General features: G+C 38.1%; 1 protein-coding gene across 18 annotated transcripts in view; it reads left to right on the top strand.

Annotated features, from left to right (window-relative positions):
• NRCAM (neuronal cell adhesion molecule) overlaps positions 1–19,922 on the top strand; it is a 265,047-nt gene that overhangs the window by 63,028 nt on the left and 182,097 nt on the right. The window contains exon 1 of one of the 18 annotated variants that reach the window (XM_076006530.1): positions 5,698–7,334. The exons of the other annotated variants lie outside the window; for them this stretch is intronic. The gene's annotated coding sequence lies outside the window, so the exon portion shown is untranslated. Of the gene's footprint in view, positions 1–5,697; positions 7,335–19,922 lie in introns of those variants that run through there. 18 annotated transcript variants of the gene reach the window in all.

Genomic DNA, 19,922 nt, shown 5'->3' with positions numbered 1-19,922 from the left:
TTCTCAATTTCCATTTTTATTTTGACATTATCCGCTGTTTCATTCGTGTCTGTAGTTGTTCTTATTTTCTTGGCATAATAAATTAGGATTTTTTCCTTAGGGACAAATTTGGTGACTTTTTCAGTTTGATAAAGCAAAATTTAAAGTAGCATTTAATAAATAATATAAACTCTAAAATTTAGGAGAGTTACAAGTCAGTGCTGTTCTTTATTTTAATTGACAGTAGTTATAGAAATTATTTAAGAAAGGTGTTTTGCTTTTGGAAGTGTAGTTCTTCTGTTGTAGTAATCATGGTCTCTTATCAACCCCTTACTCTCATTGCTCTGTGCACTACTTGAGCATCGCTTACGGGAGACTGAGCAGGATCTTTCTGGCATTCCTCAGTGGGGTGGTGCCAGGGCCCCTCCTTTGGGTCTTCCCAGCATCCACACAGGACATGGTTGGGGTTTGTCCTAACAGAGACTGCACTGTTTGAGAGCAAATCCACCCGAGTTAGACTTTGGAAACTCATTATTACTCACAGCCTTCTTTGAGGGAATGTCATGGGCAAAAATTTTAAATTCAAATAATACTTACAATAGTACTATTTTGAGTGAATTTTATTTGATTACTGTGGTCTTAATTAGCTTACTGATTTTTTTCCTTAATACCTGTTAAAAAATTACAGAATTCTCCTTTTTATTCTTGATAGTCTATTATCATCTTTTTAAGAACTTTAAAGATCAGCTGATCTATCACTTTCATTTTCATACACAAGGAAAACATTTTGAAGCAAAATCAAGTAACTTAACACCAACAGCCGGAACCAGAGTCTTGGTCTCTTAAATCTCACTCTGCCTTTTCTGCCTCATCCAAAGGCACTCTGCCTTTTTTGCCTCATCCTTTTCTGCCTCATTTTTTCCCCTCATTCCAAATCCTTATTGAACTGTGATGTTATCTACATGTCTTAAAATAGGGAATTGAATTCAGTGAATCAGTTCACACTGGTGATACTTGCTTTGGTTGATCACTCTAGATTCAATAGATTTTGCTTTAAATACTTGAGGCTCTGATTAAGGCCTTATTATTTTTTAATTTTATAATTTTAACATGGATTTTGTTTTTGGTGTCCTTTATTTTTCTAGATTGGTTCCACCACTAAAATGAAGGATTGGAACAGAATCAAATCATCTGTGTTTAAATTCTGGTTAAAAAAAAATACTCATCAATAATTTTAAAACTCAACACTTTTAAGCACTTTTTCTGTTAATTTTGTTTATCGATACATAATGATTGTACATATTTCTTGGGTACAGGTGATACTTTGATAAAGCATTCAGTGTGTAGTGATCCAATCAGGGTAATTGGAATATCTATCTCCTCAAACACATTTATTATTTCTTTGTGTTCAGAGCATTCCAAACTTTCTTCTAGCTATTTTGAAATATACAATAAATTATTGTTAACTGTAGTCACCCTAAGCGCATGATAGTTCTGATTTGGTCAATTACATAGCAGTCTACTGTGAATTTTATGTATAGAAAATGAATTTATGGAAATGCTGAGTTGGTGTAACTTAGAATGACGGCACATGCATGCAAGTTGTAGGTGGTCTCGAAGACAATGCATTGTTCTCTGCGGTTCACAGAATGCTCAGTCTTTGCTGTGAAACCAGTGGGCTGTAAATTATCAGGGTGCATATACAAAACATGATTCACTCATCCCCAAAGCTGCCAGTAACAAAAGGAGTTTCCACTCATTTATGTCAGAACACAAGGAATATTTCTCCCTGTTTCAGTTTCTCTCTTTGCTTCTTTCTGTCTCTTTTTCCTTCTCTCTGCCTCTGAGTCTCTTTTTCTGTCTCACTCATATTCTCTGTGTGATAGACTTTAATATGATATATCCAACACCTGAGACCCTTGACTGTGTTTATGGAACTGGCAGTGGAAAGAGTGTGTTATAGATCAGAGGCAAAAGCTGTGGGGGATGGGGGCATCATCTGGCATGTGCTCAATATTTGCCCTCTGCCTTGCTTGGCTGCATTGGGCAGAACAGCAGTATGAACAGGGATGAACAGATATGGAAACTATTGCAGACTGTGAGTGCAAGATGGTATGGTGGCTACGAAAGGGGAGGTCAGCTTTCATCACTGTTGTCTGGCTTGATGGTCTTCTTCTGAGCTTCTTACCATGGCTGAAGTACAGAGCGCATTGGTGTTGGGTGGCTGCTTTCTGCTCAGGTTCCAAAGCGAGGGCTGCAAGTGCTATCAGGCAAAGCAAGCAATGCATAGAGTTTTTGAGTTTTGGAGTTGCCACTTGGAAGTATTTAGAGTTTGAAATAACATTTAAGACTGTCCTCTTTCTACTCTGTGGTTAGAGCACAGAATTCTGCAAGAGCAAGGTGGCATGGGGAAAACTCCTACTGCAAAGGAGAAGCCATGGGTGAGTTGCTAGGGTGACACTTTTGAATGGGAAGTATTCCAGCAGGTCTAAATCATATTTAACAGTTAAATGTGTTACCTTATGCCCTTCTGTAGTGTGGGATTTAAAAAAGAGGACAGGAAATGCTGAGCCACCAACTTGTGGTACAAATTCAATCCCACCATAGAGGTCATAGACTTTGCATCAGCAGTTTGTGAACCATTCTGCTGGAGGACAATGACAGCGGATTTCTAATCAGATAATGTCCTGCTACATTTGAATGTTCACTCTCAACTGCCTTTTGTTGTTTGGGTGCTTTCAAAATTATTCTTGGTTCAGGTTTATTATTAGCTTTTGAACCCCAGTTACTGCACTAATATCTTGCTACTTGTGTTAAATGAGAATGATGACTGGAGAATTTATTTTTGCATTAGTTAATAGGATAGCAAGGCAGCATAATATGAATTAATGACTCTTCATATTTTTCCTTAATATAAGCTGGATTTGTCATCTCTTGGGGATCTATTTCAAATTCATGCCTTAATAAACAATTCCTGCTAGTTGTTGAATTTCTAGCTTTTTAAAAGCTTCTACATAATGGATAAAGAGGTAACAATAAATAATAAATAATTTTGATCTTAAGCATTAAAAATTTTTTTGATTGTTCTCATTAAAAACTGGAAAAATAAAACAGAGCTTCCTTCTCACGATCAATAGTATAAGTATTTGTGCTGTTTGTTTTAGGCAAGAAACATCCGGAGGCAATTATATTTTTTAATATGGTTTGGAAAATAAAATCGGTTAGGAAAGATGGAGGATTGAAAAAATGACTGAGGATGCAGAACTACTAACAGGGTTTTATTCACCCAATGTAACAGTTTTCATTTAGAGTTGTGCTGCCCAACCCCTGGTCTGAGGACCAGTACTGGTCCATGCCCTGTTAGGAACCAGGCCACGCAGCAGGAGGTGAGTGGCAGGTGACAGTGAAGCTTCATCTGTATTTACAGCAGCCCCCATTGCTTGCCACTCCCCCCACCCCACCATTCATGGAAAAATTGTCTTCCGTGAAACCGATCCCTGCTGCCAAAAAGGTTGGGGATCACTGATTTAGAGAACATCTAGATTATTATTAATAGAACTATTCAGAAATGGCAGTATCTACTTGGGTAATAATTATCTCCAGTATTTCCAATTATTGTCTCTCCTCTTCTGTTTACCTTTTTTACTATCAGGGGTTTCATGTTTTATTTAGAATCATCATATTAGTGTGTCTGTATCACACAGAGAATGTGAATGAAACAGAAAAGAGAGACAGAGAAAAAGAGAGATGAAGAGAGACAGACTGGAAGGAGAGAGAGAGAGAGAGACATTCCTCTTACCCTACACATAAATTGAAGCATTGAAGTTCTTTCCTCTCCTCAATCTTTGGCACTAAATCTCACAATGTGTAACTTGCAAACCCATAAACAGGTACACAAAACCTAGGGTACTAGGTCAGGGATCAGAAAATATAGTCACTGTAGCAGAGCTGTGATGTGCTACTCAGATCCCTCTCCCTCCCTGACTGAGGCACTTTTTCAACAGCCTCTTGGAGTATCGGCAGCTGGTAGCTCACAGCTCGGTCCCTCCTTTTGGTCTTGTCCTCAGCCTTCAGCTAAGGAAAATTGGTCACCCAAGGTTATACCATTTGCCCCAGGGCAGCATGCATTCAGTGACTGGTCAATGGGGGATACAAAGGTCCTTGCCCCAATTCAGGACAACATGAAGGACCTGAAGGGTTAGCTGAGGCTTTTGTTATGACAGCATCACAGCCCAACTTCTTCCACTGTCTGTTCTGCTTTGTGCACCCCTCCATAGGCTTTAAGCCCCAGAGCTCTCACCAATAAAATTCCTGCATGCAGATCCACATCTCAGTGTCTGGTTCCAGAGAAACCTGACCTACAGCAGTCAGCATACATGAACCATGCAGTGGGTACGTGTATGAGTATGTGATTATGTGTCTTTATAACATTGTGATAAGGAACTGGCTCCAGAAAAATAATCAAGATCTGTGACAATCTAGCCTGGGCCCTTCCTATAAAAAATGGGGATAATAATACCTACCTCTTAAGTTGTTGCCAGGATTTGATGGAAACGTATTCAATGCCTGGCACATAGGAGACATTCATTACATTATAACTATGACTGTAATTACCTATAATTACCTATAAATAATCTATAAGTAGTGCACTAGTTCTGAGCAATTGGTTACAATACAGGATGCCTTTTAATGTTATTTTTATTACAACATTTACCATAGTAGAGTATAGAGATTAATAAAAGATACATCACCTACAATTTTAAATAATTTTTGTTCCAGAGGGAACCTAAAGTGATTAAAAAGATGAAAAGGAAGTTCTATGAGTAGAAGTTAAAGGACCTGGAATTGTTTAAAATAAGAAAGTTAAGGCATAAATGCCTTCTATCTTAAAGCAAGTGGAATCTTCTTGCAAGGAGGATATTGGGCATTTTTTGTCCATGTTCAGAGGATAGAACAAGAAGAAATGGACATAAATACAGACAGTTAAGTCTGTATCAAGGGGACTGCTCTGCTCTTGACAATAAAATACTGGAAGAAGTTTATAGAATATACAATTCTAAAAAACCTTCAAAGAAAGGAAAAAGACAATATTCAGACCCAAGTTACTGAGATACTTTCTACAGAATTTAAGAACTCTGAACTCTGTGTTTCTGTGATTTCAGGAATGACGCTTCCTAGAAATTCAAATACATATGTCTTGTTTTGCAAATGGAAGAAAATAATTACCATTATCCACAATCATTTTCTTTTCTTTTTTTTTTTTTTTTTTTTTGAGACAGAGTCTCACTTTGTTGTCCAGGCTAGAGTGAGTGCCGTGGCGTCAGCCTAGCTCACAGCAACCTCAAACTCCTGGGCTTGAGTGATCCTTCTGCCTCAGCCTCCCGAGTAGCTGGGACTACAGGCATGCGCCACCATGCCCGGCTAATTTTTTATATATATATCAGTTGGCCAATTAATTTCTTTCTATTTATAGTAGAGACGGGGTCTCGCTCTTGCTCAGGCTGGTTTTGAACTCCTGACCTTGAGCAATCCGCCCGCCTCGGCCTCCCAAGAGCTAGGATTACAGGCGTGAGCCACAGCGCCCGGCCAATCATTTTCTTAATAACTAAATTTCTTATAGTATCTTTGTGTCCAAATACACCTTGTATGTACTTTTCTCAAAATGTAATATATCTTTTTTCATTTAAAAGATATGCATTTAAAAATCTGCTAGATATTGTTATCATAGTTTTCAATCTTACTGTATGCTGTCTCTTTATGTTCTCTATAAAAATAAGGCCTGCCATCCTGGGCCATTTATTTATACCCAGTCTGAGCTGTTTTGTGACTCAGATCTTGTGATGACATTGTTAAAACACTCATGAGTATTAAATCACAAGGAAGGGCTTTGAAACAAGAGCAGGAAGTCTGGAACTTTGGAGATGAAATGATTTTCCAATCAATTAATTGCTCAGAGATAAGATTAAAGAATGGATATGGGACCAGGTTTTTAGACTAAATGCTCTTTTAAGACCTCAGTGTCAGAAGATAAGAGGAAGCTACTAAGAAGTTTCTAAATTACTAATAAGTATATTGGATTTTACATTTTCTCCTTGGCATGTCTTGTCAGATAGTCATAGGCAGAGGCAGAGTGATGTAGATGAAGATCCCTGAACTGCAAACCTAAATGCCTGGCGCTGGTACTGTTGCAGCCACCTGATGACGTGTTCTTCCCTCATAAAACCATATCTGGATAAGTTTCCTTTGCATTTCTGGATCCTATCCTATCCAGGATGCAGGATCTTTCAGAAGAAACCCAGCAGACCTGAGAGTCCAACTTCTGACAGTTCAGCCTGTGAGCCCTATCACACTTTGACCTAAAGCAGCTCTGTTTTCATATTCTCTCTCTCTCAACATAGATAGAGGTTTTATTTAAGATTTCACTTGATTAAATGGGTCCTTTGCTAGAAACAGAAATTTTCATGATAGTCATATGGATTCCTATGCCTTCCATATTTTCCCCAATGGGATATTCAAATATCCAGTTTTGTACCTTCTGTTACAGCCAAGCTAAAATTCTTCAAATGGTTTTTTGTCCCATGAGGATTGTCCTTACCCTGGTATTCCAGGCCTACCCCCTAAATATTGAGCTAGTCTACCCCATCATTTGAGTTGGCCACCGTGTTCTAACATATCAGATTATCTTGATGTGTGTATCAAATGCAGTGCCTGATGCTTTGCATCAATCACAAACGACCAGTTCATTTGCATTCCCTCTCGGCGATTTTGCTCAGCACTTGCCTGGCTCTTCTTCTAAGCTACCTAAACCATTCTCTTCGTTTTGAACACACTTCAAAACACATACTTCTCTCCCATAAAGTCTTCCTTGACTATTTTAGCCCATGGGTTCTGTCTCATCACTGAAATTCTCTCACATGGTTGGGCATGTACATTAGTCTTCATTACACTAACGCAGCTGACAATGGTGTGATGTAGACTGTGGGTGCACCAAGCGTTATGATTGCCCCCTGAGGGGGCAACAGAGGGCATTACCACAGTCACAGTGACCTCTGCTCTGCTAAGGAAATACAAGGGCTGGAATCATCCCAACATGTAAGTTTTTAGTATAATTGAAAATTGAGACAGGATGATAAATATATGTTGGAAGCAAAAGTGATCTATTCCTTCTATCACCTTAAGTACCTACACACTGGAGTACAAAGCTCTTGCTTAAGATCAGATGATATAGATTTTTTTTTTTTTTAGACAAAGTCTCGCTCTGTCATCCTGGCTAGAGTGCAGTGGCATCAATCATCACAGCTCACTGCAACCTCCAACACCTGGGCTCCAAGGATTCTCCCGCCGCAGTCTCCTGAGTAAGCTGGGACTACAGATGCGTGCCACTGCACCTGGCTAATTTTTCTATTTTTAGTAGAGATGGTGGGGGGGAGTCTCTCACTCTTGCTCAGGCTGGTCTCAAACTCCTGAACTCAAGAGATCCTCCTGCCTCAGCCTCCCAGAGTGTTAGGATTAACAGGCGTGAGCCACTGTGCCCGGCCCAGATGATACAGGTTTCAGCCTAGTTCAACCTCTCACTTTGGATCCTTCTACAAGTCATTTATCCTTTTGATCTTTTTAATGATGGTGATAATATTGCTATTCTTTGTTCTTTGCATGTCATAAAGCGCTTTGGCATGTCATTTAGTTTCAGTTTCACATTGAGGTAACTGGGGAAGGTGAGTATCTATCAAACAAAAAAAGTAGGCTTAGGGGAAATGCCCTCAAGTCTTAATGTGATAAACCCACAGCAGGCACTGAAACTCAAATTTCTCCTCTTTTAGTGCTCTACACCCATGATAATAAAAGTATGGTCTACATACTAGCAGTATGGACATCACCTGCAGCTTGTTAAAATTTTGGAAACTCGGGTCTCACCCTAGACCTGCTGAATCAGAACATGCATTTTAACAAGATGTTCAGGGACTCATATGTACTCTAAAGTTGGAATGGTGTTCTAATCTAAGGACAATTTAAGCTTCTGCAGCACAGACATGAGATGATTTTTTATTTTTACTCCTTTCACAGCCTCCAAATCTCCTCTGTCAAATCTCCTTTCCTTTGAACAAGTCCCTGGTAGACCTGATAGATTTTTTTAGTTATTTTCAGATTTTTTAAGTATAGTCTAGTCTATCTTTGAAACTTCAAACTCATATGGAAATAAAATCTTTTCTTTTCTCCATCCCAGCTTGTGCCCTTCAACAATTTTTTTTACTTGTTTATCAACCTGTTCTTAAACCAAAGACCACTTACTTCCAAGCCTCTGAGTGGTGTACCATGATCATGGCGATTTTTCAGAATAAGAAATGCAGTTGCCTCACCCAGAATTCAGTGAAATTCGGAAATAAAATCCAAGGACACATACCCAACAGAAAACAATGAAGAAATTTCAGTCTTTATTTATAGTATTTCACCAGGTTCTTGTTGCAAGGATGATATATAGTTGTCTTTGGTGTCAATTGAAGTTGATGAAGTATGAAACTGTACTTTATTAAAAAGAAGCATTTTTAAAGTTCTTGTTCTTAGTTTTTATTTAAATTTCTCAATCTTCTTTGGCTAGGAAGCCAAGAGTTAGATCTATTCACCATGAGCCAAATGACCGCTCTTGGATGTTCAAGATGGAACTCTATGAAAGTCTGTGGGGGTTGTGTTCATTAGCATTCCTGGGGTTGTGTATTACCAGGTTCCTGCTAAATTATATGAGGTGTCTAACTCCTTGCATTCACCCTTGAAATGAAAGTTTTGTTTTGGCTATCCTGCTGCCTTCTCCTTGTCTTGTTTGTTTTCACTTTAATGTGACAAAAAGAAAAAAAAAAAAGAAAAGAAAAGGCAACTTTTGTCTTTATTTCTGGTTTAGTAGTCTTCATGAATATTCATTAGCAGGTTCCCTTTCTAGCTACAATTTTGTAATTTGTTATTTTTAAATGAAATGTGAAGTGAGAAATACTCCCAACTCTCACTTTAATATATTTGGATTGTTAATCTTGATTTCAGAGACCTTGAGCCAGACAGGAGTGACTTTTGAAGGCTGTTTTCCTAGGGCTACATCAAGTGTGTGTGTGTGTTGGGGGAAATGGCTTGTGACTCATGGGTGAGTAGACGGGACTGGACTGGAACGAAAATTTCCAGATCATCTGCGGGAACATAGTGCTGGACACTACATCATCCACTGTCTCACTTTTACATCCGTCTTACAAGGTGGGAACTGAGCTTAGACAAAGTTAGCGATTTGCTTCAATTCACAAGCTAGTAAATGAAGGAAAGGGAGTAGGTGATGAGAAGAAAATTGAAACGTGGGTGTTCCATGATGTTCTTTTGATTGTTTTGTAGAAATGAATACTGGGTGCTTTGGGGCTAATTACAAAATTGATTTTTTAAAATTTTGCTATATTAAGAAAAATGATACCAGATAAGGGAGGGGAAAAATAACAAAAAATAAAAATAATAATAATAAAAAAAAAAAAAACAAAGAAATGACACCAAACCTGAGTTGCTGTTGCTGCTCTTGGTTAATCCTGAGGCTCAGCCCCAGCACTTGAATGCCAGGGTATAGAGCTGGCATCCCCATGGAGTGCCCTTTTAGTCAGTGCTTTCTTGACTGGACAGTACTATCAAATGCTACCATTACCTGCCTCTAAAGAATTTTTTTTCCCACCTTCAAAAAAGCTCTGCTTTCCAGAAACGCGTTCCTTCCCACTCCTTTGGAAAGCAAAACAGCTCTTAAGTGACCTCAAGGGTTCAGCTCCGCACAGTTAGCAGTTCTGCTCACTCCTTCGCAGCTTCCGGTGCTTCCCTGAATGCCAGCGAGAACCCCGAGCTCCCATGTAAGGTCTATTCGTCTAATTTGCTAGACAGGCAGCTAATCTCTTTGTATTGTGAATCTGTTCCTTGACTGCTGCGTAACCTTCCCTCTGTGCCTCTCCCTGTTAAGCTGGGTGGCTGTAGATGAAAGAGCTAGAGTACCTTTTTGCCTTGGATAGAGGTGGGATTGTCCTAAACCCACTTGGATTTGTCAAGGCCAATGTTAAGACCAGCCTGAAGCAACTGTTCACAAGCCTCTTAAAAATTTTGCTGAAATGTAAAACACTATTTGCTTTTAGATACAAAGTGAAGGCCCTTTTTTGGAACCCAGTAACACTCACTGTCTTATTATCTTTCAGGCAAGATGTAATTAGACTTCCTATGCAATTAACTGCGTAATTTAGGATATGAGATTAAAAAAAGAAGCCAAGGGCAAGAATATTTTTAAATAGCATTGGTCCCCCCACCGGAGTATATAACTAATACATGTTCATTGCAGGCAATTTGGAAAATGAAGAAAAATATGTAGAGAATAAAAATAACACTGACAAAATGATTTAACATTTTTATATTTATTTCTCATTACACTGACACATAAATGGTTATACACATGTATTTATCTTTCTGCAAAACAGTTTTAATGGCATTAGTCCTTGATTAGTCCTATTAATACCAAACATTTTTTTCCTTTTCAGTTCTTTCTTTTTATTATTCTTTTCTTAGTTTTTATTACTATTTTTTTTTTTTTTTATTTTTTATTTTTTTTTTTTGAGACAGAGTCTCACTTTGTTGCCTAGGCTAGAGTGAGTGCCGTGGTGTCAGCCTAGCTCACAGCAACCTCAGACTCCTGGGCTCAAGCGATCCTTCTGTCTCAGCCTCCCGAGTAGCTGGGACTACAGGCATGCGCCACCATGCCCGGCTAATTTTTTTCTATATATATTAGTTGGCCAATTAGTTTCTTTCTATTTATAGTAGAGACGGGGTCTCGCTCTTGCTCAGGCTGGTTTTGAACTCCCGACCTCGAGCAATCCGCCCGCCTCGGCCTCCCAGAGAGCTAGGATTACAGGCGTGAGCCACCGCGCCCGGCCTATTACTATTAATTTTAAACATGGGGTCTTGTAATTTTCCCCAGGTAGGACTCAAGCACCTGGGCTCAAGCAATCCTCCTATCTCAGCCTCCCAAGTAGCTAGGACTGTGGGCATGCCCTGCTTAGCTTCCCTTTATTTTTAAAATGAAATATTACATACATACAAAAGAGAGGAAGAATAACTCAGTGCCAAGGAGGATTTGTTATAGAGACACATGGTCTGGGATCTAATATTTGGTAGCCCAGAACTCTAAGCAAGTTACTTAATCTTTCTGTGTCTTAATTCCCCATCTACAAAATGGTGATAAAATAATATTCATATATCATTCATAGGATTATCGTTAGAATTACATGGTAAAGTGTTAGCTATTATTATTTCAAAAAATGAAATGTTATCATATATGTAAGGTAAAAAGAATAAAAAGCACCACCAACGTAAGAAATATGACATGATTCTTTTGCTTTTTGTCATTCTTTGATCACACCTCCCTCCCTTTCTTCTACAGGTAGACTCCTTCTAAGTCATTGTTTAAGTTTACATATTTTTGAACCTCATATAATTAGTGTCATGCTAATTTTTACTTAACATTTTGTTTGTGAGATTTATTCAAGGTGATTTTTTTTCAATGCTAACAGTATTCCATTTTATGCATGTATTACAATTTCATATCCCTTTGGGTTTCTTTTAAATTTTGTGTGATTATAAGAGATGCCGCTATGAACATTCTTGTGTGTGTCTTTGGGTGCACATGTGCAAAGTGTGTTGTGTTCTTTTACTTTTCTTTTTTTTAAAGGAGTCTAATCGCTGGGGATTCATCTTCAACTTTACTAGAAATGGTGAATTATTTTCCAAAATGGTTGAACTGGTGTACATATATTTAAACCAGTAGTGTATAAGAGATGAAAAGTCTGTAGGCACTAACTTTTTAACTTTTGCTCTGTGTAGATATGTCTTTTCTCTTTGACTGTTTTTCAGATATTTTCTTGTCTTTAGAGATCTGTAGTTTTATCTTAATATGTCTAGGTATATATTTATTATTATTTGTCCCTCTTGATATATTAATATATTGTGGTTCCTATGTCAATGAATTCATGTCTTTCATTAATTATGGAAAAATCTCAGCCATTACTTCCTTGAACATTGCCTCTCCTCCATCCTTCCCCTCTGAAACTCTAACTAGACTTATTTAGACATTTGTGTTTTATTTTTTATGACTCAATCTCTCTTTTATATTTTCCTTCTTATAATACAGGCAATTTCTTCAACTTTGCTTTTAAAAATAATACTGTCTTCAGTTGTGTCTAATATGTTTATTTCATATTTGAGTTTTTAACGTTTTTTATAAAGTAAAATAATTTTAGTTTTCCTTGTCAGAATTTCATTTCTTTTTCTTTTTCTTTCAGTAGATTCAGGAGCGAGCACAAGTGTTTCTTTGTTATATGGATGAACTGTATAGTGGAGAAGTCAGGGCTTTTAGTGTACCTGTCACCTGAATAGTGTACAACGTACCCGAATCGTTTCTTATTTTGTAGATCTGCCTGGTCACTTTTATAACACCTTATCCTTTGTGATTTTTTAAAAAATTTAATTGTGATAAAATACACATAAGATAAAATTCACCATCTTAAACCTTTTTAAGTGTATGGTTCGGTTGTGTTAAGTACATTCATAATTGCACAACCGATCTCCAGAACTCTTCATCTTACAAAACTGAAATGCTATGCCTGTTAGACAACCCCGGTCTCTCTCAGCCCCTGACACCATTCTACTTTCTGTCTCTGATTTCGACTACTCCAGGTTCCTCATGTAAGTAGAATCACATGGTATTTGTCTTTTTGTGACTGGCTTATCTCACTTAGCAAAATCAAGGCTTTTCCATGTTATGGTATGTGTCAGAGTGTCCTTCCTTTTAAAGTCAAATAATATTTTGTTTTATGTCCCTTTGTAATTTTTATTACCCTGTTTTTTAATCATTTCTGAGACAGTAATTTTACATTAGTATCTGATAATTATAACATTGGAAGTTCTTGGGCATCTGGATCCGTTGTTGCTCTGCTGATTTTCCTTCATGGCGACTTGTTTCCCTAGATGTTTGGAAATATACATATTTTTTAATTTTTACATAATTTTACATAATACATAATTTTTAATTGTTATGGGTACATAATAGTTATATATATTTATAGGGTACATGTGATGTTTTGATGCAGGCATACAATGTATATTAATGAAATCAGAGTAACTGGGGTATCCATCACCTCAAGCATTTATCATTTCTTTGTGTTAGGAACATTCCAATTCCACTCTTTTAGTTATTTTAAAGTGTACCATAACTTATTGTTGCCTGTAGTCACTTTGTTGCGTTAGCAAACACTGTTCATTCTATCTATCTAACTATATTTTTTTACCCATTAACCATTTGGATAGTGGGGAGGGGAGATAAAGTCAAAATTTATTTATGAGGTTATAATAGGTTGAATTTATTATTTGGGAAATCTGAGACCTATCTTAAGGAGGATTGTAATCTGCTGGCAGGAGTCAGGGGTGCTACCAATCTGGAAACACGTTAGTCTTCCAGGCTTAGTGGCCAGGATTTTCAGGTTCAGCTACACCTCACAAGCATCCTCAGGCTGTCAGCAGCATTTACCCCTAAGGAGAGTCTGGCTTTCTTGTTTGCTGATTCCAGCTGTTTTTCTCTCTTCCTCTCTTATCCATTCTTGTCTGTAATATTCCTTCCTCCTTCATGCTGTTCCTTCCTCCTTCATCTTTCTCTTTTCATCTTTCCTCTCTTTATCTCCAACAACCACACCGTCTTGTCTGGCTCTTCAGGATTTTCTCTTTGCCTTTGGAATTCTGAAATTTCACATTATTATGTAAAATTTATGTGTCCAGGAGTCCACCTTTAAGTGCACATATGTGCGTGCGTGTGTGTGTGTGTGTGTGTGTGTGTGTGTGTATAGTCCTGCTTGTTATTCATTCTGCTTCCTAAATCTGGGAGTTTGTATATTTCATCTATTCTGAAAAATTCTTAAGCATTATTTCTTCATAAATATATGTTTCTCCCTTATTTTCACTATTATCTCTTTCCATAGTTCCTATAATAATGTCTGTGTTAGTCCTTTATTTGTAACCTTCATGCCTCTTGACCTTTTTTTTTTTTAAAAAAAAGACTGTCTCTGTTGCAGTCTGGTGATTTCTTCAACTTTGGGTTCTAGTTGTCTAATTTACTCTTTTTATCTGTGTCTTATTAACTAGTTGACTTGTTCAATAAATTTTTTTCATTTAAATTACATTTTTGTTTTCAAGAAGTTCTATTTGGCACTTTTTCAAATCTGCTTCATTTTTCATAGTCTCATGGTCTTTGCTTATATAGTCAATTCTCTCTGTAATCTTTTTAAATAGCACATTTAATTTATATTTTGATTCCACTAACTCTATCATATGAAGTCTTGGCAGGTCTGTGCAGTGTATTCTGCTGACTTTCACTCATGGTGCCTTGCTTTTTCATGCAATTTAAATTTTTAAGAATTGTGAAATCATATTTTTGGGGATTTTGTCTGTGGGACTTCTGTAAGGTCTGGCTTGAAGGTACCTTCCTCCATAGAGGATTTCAGTTTATATCTAAGGGAAACAGGATTGCTTTACATTAATTTGTTGGCTTTGGATTTTGGGGGGAGTGATTATGCAGAGAGCATAACATTTTTGTATTATTATTTTCACTTTAATGTTATCCTCTGATATTTCCCTTTTAATTACTTATAGCTCAACTATTCTTGTATAAACATGTCTTTCATACTTTATCTAGTATGTTTAGTTGGATTTCAGAATATGTAGTCTGTTATATTCCTGGGAAGGGAAATTCTAAACATTTAAAGTGCTACCAATTCTCTATGATATTGGGAAAGTATTGCTTTGCTGTTGGTAGGTAATGAGAAAAGAAGGCACTCTTGCTCTGGGTGTCCTGAATGGTAGCATTACTCTCATCCATCCAAGGCTCTTTCCAACTTTCCAAGTCTCTAGGAATACCAATAGGCCATAGACTATTGTGGGACTCCTGGGATTGCTTTATTTCTGAAATGTTGTCTCCCTTTTCTTAATTTGATCTTCTCCATTTTTTTTTACTTTCAGCATATTATGGGGGTACAAATTTTAAGGTTTCAAATAATGCCCTTGCCCTCCCTCCCCCCACAAGTATGAGCTTCACATGTGACCATCCCCCAGATAGTACACATCTCACTCATTATATATGTATATACCTGCCTCCTCCTCCCCACTCCCACCTGCCCAATACCCAATTAATGTAATTCCTGTGTGTCCACTTAGGTACTGATCAGTTAATACCAATTTGCTGGTGAGTACATGTGGTGCTGGTTTTTCCATTCTTGGGATACTTCACTTGGTAGTATGGGTTCCAGCTCTGTCCAGGAAAATACAAGATGTGCTATATCACCATTGTTTCTTAAAGCTGAATAGTACTCCATGGTATACATATACCACATTTTATTAATCCACTTATGTATTGGGCACTTGGGTTGTTTCCACAACTTTGCAATTGTGAATTGTGCTGCTGTAAACATTCAAGTGCAGGTGTCTTTTTCATAAAGTGACTTTTGATCTTTTGGGTAGATGCCCAGTAGTGGAATTGCTGGATCGAATGGTAGATCTACTTGTATCACTTAGAGGTATCTCCATCTTGCTTTCCACAGAGATTGAATTAGTTTGCAGTCCCACCAGCAGTGTAGGAGTGTTCCTATCTCTTCACATCACGCCAACATCTATTGTTATGGGACTTTTTGATAAAGGCCATTCTTACTGGAAATAAGTGATATCTCATTGTGGTTTTGATTTGCATTTCCCTGATGATTAGAGATGTTGAACATTTTTTCATATGTTTGTTAGCCATTATTCTGTCTTCTTTAGAAAGTTTCTGTTCATGTCCTTTGCTCACTTGTTGATAGGGTTGTTTGATTTTTTCTTGCTGATTTTTGTGAGTTCTCTGTAAATTCTAGTTATCAGCCCCTTATCAGATATGTAGGATGCAAAAATTTCCTCCCATTCTGTAGGTTGTCTGTTTGCTTTCATGACTGTTTCTTTGGCTGTGCGGAAGCTTTTTAGTTTGATCATGTCCCATTTATTTATTTTTGTTGCTGCTGATATTTTCTTTGGGGTCTTCTTCATAAATTCTTTGCCTAGGCCAATGTCTAGGAGAGTGTTTCCAACATTTTCCTCTAGAATTCTAATGATCTTTCCCATTATTAACTGGTACAATCCACTCTTGATTTAATAATTTCCCAAAGGAAATTTAACGTTCTCATTGAGGGTATTTATAGCTAAGTTCATTGACACTTGTCTTTGACATCTTTTAATTATTCTTCTCATATGTCTTTCTCTTCACAAGACTGCAAACCAGGTTCCCAAGTGTGAAAGTGCTACAGCTGTCTGGAATTCATTTTGTTTTGTTAAGTGTCTTTTTTTTGTTGTTCTGGCTATGAATTTCCTAATGCTCAAATTTTCCATTTTAAGAATACGCTATGCAGATATGTTTACAGTCTGTATGTTCCATTCATTTCCTATTATTGTTGTTCTATTTGGAAAGAGTTGCTTAATAGTAGCTTTCATGTAACTATTGACTTTTGATAGCGTTTAAGACAGATTTTAGAAAGAAATTGGGGTGGACTTCTCACCAGTTTCCCTATATTGACCTTGCCTGGTGTCCATCTTTAACTGGGACTTACCTGGGAAGGAGGTAGAAAAAGAAAGTAGAAAAGGAGAATAAGGCAGGCATACCCCAGCATGATTTACATATGCTCATTGGTACATTCAGGCTTTTGGAGGTTTTAAAGTAACAAGAGAACAGGTGTCCCACCTCTCCAGCAGTAGCTCCTTCACTCACCCTGCTCAGGAGGGCAGCAAGTGCCAGACTACACTTGCTCTGCACATAAACTTGACTGACTTAAAGGCAAGTCAATTTATTGGAAGGCCACTAGGAAAGCACAGAATGTCTAGGATGACTGTGGGACCAGACTTGAATATGGGCAGGAACCAGGTTACTTCCAGGGAGCAGGAAGCAAGAAGCAGGAAAAGCAGGTGTTATGTTGCAGCAGGAGCAATCTTTTAGGGTGACAGTGATCACATCGATGAACCCCAGCCATTTTAGTCTCATAGGCACTCTGCTCAGGATTCTAATCCCAATCAGGAATTTGACTGATCAAGCTGGAGTCACGTGGTTGCCCCTTGGCTGGAAGAGATCAGAGAAGGACAGCATTTGGAGCCTCTCCAGATTATATCCAAAGCTGAAGTAACTCCCAGAAAGAAATATGTGATGCTCTTGGAAACAAGGCATGGGTCCTAGGCAACCAAACACCAACAGGTATCTATCTCAGGTTAACTGTGGATCACTGGAGTGTTTGAGGCAATGGCACTTTAATATCAAATCAGAAGAGGCATCTATCATACATCTGGTTATCATAGTCAAGTCTGAGTGTTCCTGGGGTTTATTAATAACTTCTCAGATGATTTCAGGTATGTTTCTCCTCCTCTTATTTCTTTTGTCATTTATCCATTTCAATTCACATTATTTCCTGTCCAAGAAATTGGACAGATGATATTCCCTAAACTTCACATGTTTGCATATATCAAATGCAGTAGAAAAATATGCGTGGAAGACAATAGAATAAAAAATATATTAAACATAATGATATTCATGGGGTTTGCTATTTTTTATATTCTTGATTTGACTTATGTAGGATCAACATGGGACTCAAGATAGGCTATTGTTTAATTAGTAAGTTTGAAATATCTCCAGAAAGAGATTTTACAGCTGTTCCATTATTTATCTGTTATACCTTTGTTTTTCTGTAGGAAGTGCTTATATTAGAATAAAGAAAAGCAGTGACTTAATGTGTATCTTTAAGACTATGATTCTTTTATTTCCAGGCTTATCCTGAGTACTCTTAAACCTTCAGAGATCAAGAAACAAGGAAATGTGCTAACATTAGCAGTAGACTTTTCACTTAGAAAAGACATAAGTGAAGTTGTGACAAATCCTCTCTTGAAGGGCTTTAAAAATTAGTATGAACTACTTTGGAAAGAAAGAATGATGCTTTAGGTATAGAGTCATTCGTGGATGCCTTGACTCATTCAACACTTAGATACTGAGTATCTTCTATGTGTCATGCACTGTGTTGACAATGTAGTCACTGCCTTCATGTAGCTTATGGTCCACCAGAGGGAAATAGACTCATAAACAGCCATGTGTACCACTAGTGAGGAGCTCCTCAGTCAAGATCAGAGGACTTGTTTTGTCTACAGGCGGAGCTAACCCTGCAAGACAGGCAGTCTGGGCTGTGTGGCCAGGGTCCTTGCCTTCTCGCTTTCTGATATTTTGTGTTATAGTTAATACATTTAATTCCTGACATCTACATCACTCCATGCACTGACTCTTAATAAATATTTTATATCCAAAGCTGCAGAGTTTTAATTCTTTTTTTTTTTTTTTTTTTTGAGACAGAGTCTCGCTTTGTTGTCCAGGCTAGAGTGAGTGCCGTGGCGTCAGCCTAGCTCACAGCAACCTCAAACTCCTGGGCTCGAGTGATCCTTCTGCCTCAGCCTCCCGAGTAGCTGGGACTACAGGCATGCGCCACCATGCCCGGCTAATTTTTTTTATATATATATCAGTTGGCCAATTAATTTCTTTCTATTTATAGTAGAGACGGGGTCTCGCTCTTGCTCAGGCTGGTTTTGAACTCCTGACCTTGAGCAATCCGCCCGCCTCGGCCTCCCAAGAGCTAGGATTACAGGCGTGAGCCACAGCGCCCGGCCCAGAGTTTTAATTCTTGGTAATCAGTAAAGAAAAAGACAAGGCCGGGCGCTGTGGCTCACGCCTGTAATCCTAGCTCTTGGGAGGCTGAGGCGGGCGGATTGCTCAAGGTCAGGAGTTCAAAACCAGCCTGAGCAAGAGCGAGACCCCGTCTCTACTATAAATAGAAAGAAATTAATTGGCCAACTGATATATATATAAAAAATTAGCCGGGCATGGTGACGCATGCCTGTAGTCCCAGCTACTCGGGAGGCTGAGGCAGAAGGATCGCTTGAGCCCAGGAGTTTGAGGTTGCTGTGAGCTAGGCTGACGCCACGGCACTCACTCTAGCCTGGACAACAAAGCGAGACTCTGTCTCAAAAAAAAAAGAAAAAAACAAAAAACAAGTAGATATCTTCCGCCTAAAAGTACTGCTGAGAATAAAACTCATTATTGGTACTCGTTGGAGCCCACAGACAGCTTCTTTGAACTCTTCCTAATCATCGGCCATGAACTTGTACACACCCAACTATGCTCTATTATGGCACCTATTTCATCAAATGGCATCTTTTTACTTAAGGGCTTATTTTGCATTTGAAGTAAAGCTTTTGTTTCATCACTGCAACCCAATATTTAGCAGACATCCTACACATAGCTCAATAAATGTTTGTTGAATTGAAATCTCACTTGATAGTTTGGATTCATCGTCTATCTATGTGTGCTTCATGTCTACTCTAATTTGAGCAAACTCAGATAGAAAGGAGCCTCATGAAGAGAGCACTCCATAATAAATTCAGATGACCTGTCGTTGTTCACTCTGGGAACAGAACATTGATTACAACATTCAGGTAGTGCCTTCCTCTTGCTCCAGATATCACTACATTAAACACTTACATGCTTTGCTTGGGATTTTATAAGATGGTAATACAGTCCTTGGAATGATATACTATGTCAAAATATTTGTGTGTCCCTGCTAGATTTTGGTCAGTTATCAGTTGCTCCTCATCAAAGTTTGACGATGTAATAACTCTCAGTCAGTGTCTTGTTAAGAATAGATTCTCCTCCAGGTCCTGCATGTTCCACTGGGATGCTTTCTTCTAGATTCAAAGTTCTAACTACTAGTCATTAAGGACTTCTTACTCTTAACCTGTGCACTTTTCAAGAATAGCCTGTAAGTACTAAGTATTGGGTTATGTCAGGAGGAGGTCTTTCTTTTCTC

This window comes from Microcebus murinus, chromosome 9, assembly GCF_040939455.1.
Source record: "Microcebus murinus isolate Inina chromosome 9, M.murinus_Inina_mat1.0, whole genome shotgun sequence".
In the NCBI taxonomy this organism is placed as follows: domain Eukaryota; kingdom Metazoa; phylum Chordata; class Mammalia; order Primates; family Cheirogaleidae; genus Microcebus; species Microcebus murinus.
This window is presented reverse-complemented; position numbering and strand designations above follow the sequence as displayed.